Here is a 3428-nt window from a genome sequence, read left to right as displayed (position 1 = left end):
AAATACTGTTTCAAAATCAAGATGTTTTTTATTTCCATTTCAAAATGGAATTTTAATTTAAACAGTGAAATTAAAATAAAAAAGGCTTTACAGGAAGATCTATAAAATAAATTGATACAGATTGGTTCCTCAGTTCCATTAGCAGTACTTCTGGAGTCCACTTCTGCCCTATACCACAAATGAAAGGGAAAATGTAAAAACTACCATTACTGCAGCCCAAGTGAGACATACTATGTCCATGTGAATTATGTCCACTATCTCTATGAGTATGAAGGATGATACGAACCTAGGACGACCTGCTCCTAAACCCGTATTATATTAGCCCGGATCTTAATTAAGTTCAAGTTCTAATGGAATTGACCTCAACCCCTAACCAACCTGTGGTTAGAAACCTTGGTATAATGTAGACGCCACAATAGGGGATGGAAAACCTATTGATAAGTCAAGCTAAAACAACCAATTCTCTAATGGTGTTTTAGGTGTTCTCAAAGAACAAAGAGATAATTAATCTCACAAGTATTTTCTTAATCAAATCAAAGTTGTATTCATATTGAAAAATAAGCCTTTAAATAGGCTACAAAGCCATGAAATAAAACCCTAAAAATAAAGAAAACCGGCCACCACACATAAAGAAACCTAGTTGGCCGAAACTATACTTCCTTTCCTAATCTAAGTTTGATTCCTTTATAGTAAATTAGGAATTAATTAATTTACAATAGAAAGAATAAAATAAAAACCTTCCTAAAGTTATTTGTCCAGAAAATAAATAAATAAAAGCCAAAAAGTAATGGTAGTTTCCTAAAACAAAAAGTAAAAACAAATTAGGAAACTAAAAATGCTAGCCTTTTGATCAAGTTGACTTTGATCAATCTTTGACCTCTTTGAGCTCCAAATCAACTTCTAGATGCTTTGTAGGATGCCAAATAAGCTGACTATGAAGTCCCACACGTTGCCCATGCTTGGAAAAATAAGAAAAGGCTAATATAGTAAAATACAGTAAAGCTAGCACGCAATACAGCAAATTCGGCCAAATTGTTGAAGCTGTCCGTACAAGCCCTTTTTGATTGCATTTGAGGCTGCTTTAACTTGATTCCATGACCTCTTAGGTATATGCATTGAACCCATAAAGCATTGTAACCATTTCAGGCTTCCCGGAGTCCAAAAATGTACCAAAACCGTCACCCGGGTCCGTATTGGCTTCCACCACTTGGATGCTTCGAATAGGCTTTGTATTTTCAAGTATGGACAAGCTCTATTGAGATTGATTACCCTCTGTATAAATACTCCCAGGTTGCTCTTAAATCTCTTAATTTGAGCTCTTGTGATTGGCCTAGTCTTCATCCGTGTCAAGTTAGCACCCCAGCGGGTTATCGGTGGAGCGGGTGCAGGCGGAATCACATCAAAGGAATTATTCAATTATTGTTCACCAATAATAAATTATTGTTCACTAATAATAAAAAAATATCACTAGTGCAAAGTCAACAGGGGGTTTTGACCCAACACTGTTGATAAAACAATCCAATAAATCCAATTATAACACATTCTTATAATTATAAGATTTCTTGTATAACCGGAAAACATTAAGCACCAGTGAAATACGCAAGACAACCTTTTGATTGAAGTAGCAAAGTGCTGTTACTAACATGTAGTAATAATAAAACCTATTCTTTCTTTTGGTGCCCTTCATTTTATTTTTTATTAAATAAAAAGTATACAAATATAGAATCAAGATAGATCACTATCTAGCGCATGCCCTTATTTCTTTCTTTCCCACCTTTCCCATTTGATCAACGTGTCCGATTGGCTATATGAAACAATCGAAGATGTCCTACTTCACGTTCTTGATTAGAGATTAAAGTAAAAATATTAGAGATTAAAGTAAGAATTTCTTTTTGTATTTTATTTATAAATTCTATTTATTAATTTATATTATAAATAGAAATTATAGGTTCAATATAAGTAAAATATGGAAAAATATCTATATATTCTTTATATATTCAAATAAAGACATAAACAAATACATAATATATTCAAATAAATATATATATATATAATAAATACATATATAAATAAGTCAAAGCCAATTATCCATTCAATCTAATTAATATTGAATGAATCTCGGAGTACTTAAAGACTTTCATGAGTATGTATACAAAGTATCTTCCACCCGTTTTGTAACTAATAATTTCATTAGATTCCCGGTCCGGCTATCCAATCTAATTCAAGACCCAGTCAGTAGACACTACATTAGTAGTGGAAGGGCTATCATATCAAGATTTACCAGTTCTTTCTCAATAGTATAATCTTTCCTTAAAACCTAGATGCAAGTATTTACAGCATTTTAAAGAACAAAAAGAAACCTCTGGATGCTTAGAATCAAGCAAGTATCAAGAGTCCTTTTCCTCCGCTTGCTTCTATTGAAAAAAAAAAAAACCAAAATAAGGTATTTTGATTCTTTTGTTGATCAGGTGACACCCACATTTGAACTAGGGAAAAAGGATTTACAGTCCTCCACCTTACCGCTCGGCCATGCCACCAAAGCAATATAAAATATATAAAAAATTCCCTTCCCTTTTCGAGTGAAAAACTAAATGTTGATGTGGATTTTCAATCACAAAAGCAAAAATACAAGATAAATTTGAGCCGTTAACTACTGACTATGAATTCATGAACGGTTCTTGAAAATTTTATTTCCCTAATGATTTAAAAAAATCCAAATTGATACATAAATCAAGTATCTTATTTGTATATGATGCCTATTGATGATTTTAGGAAATTTTGAGGAAATTATCATGCTTCGATTCATTTTTTACAATTTGTTAGGGAATAGATTGAATATTGAAAGTCAAAATTTTGATAGAGCATGACAAGTTCTTTCTATCCCCAACAAAATAATATAATAAAAAAAAGAGGGAGAGCGCAGATGGATAGTTCTATTTATATCCGTGCATGTTTAATAAATATCACCTTTTTTACACATTTCAATCCTATTCTACAAATTCGACTAAAAAAAAAAAAAGGTAAAATCTTTCTCTTCTCTACCAATTATTTTTTGAACAATTGAATCCATGAAAAAGTTAAGTGCTAGAAAAAAGAAAATCCTGAATACATTTATGGTATCCAATCGGATTGGAATACGGAATATCATAATAATGGTACAAATTGAATCACTTTTTGGTTTGGTATTCTATACAAATTGTTTGGATATTCTAGACAAAATTCCATGAGGAAAAGTGAAATTTATCATTTTCATTTGTATCTGTTGCAAATTACAATTTGAGTATAAAATTCTCATTATCCCTCCTTCGTATGTATTTCATATATTCCATATATTATATGGAGTTAGGTCAAATTTCATATGATTCAGTAAACTGAATATCAATTCCATCATTGCTATAAGGACTCCAAAAAAAGCTATACTGAATGAA

General features: G+C 31.4%; 1 non-coding gene across 1 annotated transcript; it reads right to left on the bottom strand.

Annotated features, from left to right (window-relative positions):
• Positions 1–2466: 2466 nt before the first annotated feature.
• Positions 2467–2537, bottom strand: TRNAY-GUA (transfer RNA tyrosine (anticodon GUA)). The gene has a single exon. It is a non-coding gene; the product is annotated as a tRNA-Tyr (tRNA).
• Between the last annotated feature and the right edge of the window lie 891 nt (positions 2538–3428).

Source organism: Ziziphus jujuba, chromosome 2, assembly GCF_031755915.1.
Source record: "Ziziphus jujuba cultivar Dongzao chromosome 2, ASM3175591v1".
Lineage (NCBI taxonomy): Eukaryota > Viridiplantae > Streptophyta > Magnoliopsida > Rosales > Rhamnaceae > Ziziphus > Ziziphus jujuba.
Note: the sequence above shows the minus strand (reverse complement) of the source record. Positions and strands in the feature narration are given on the sequence as shown.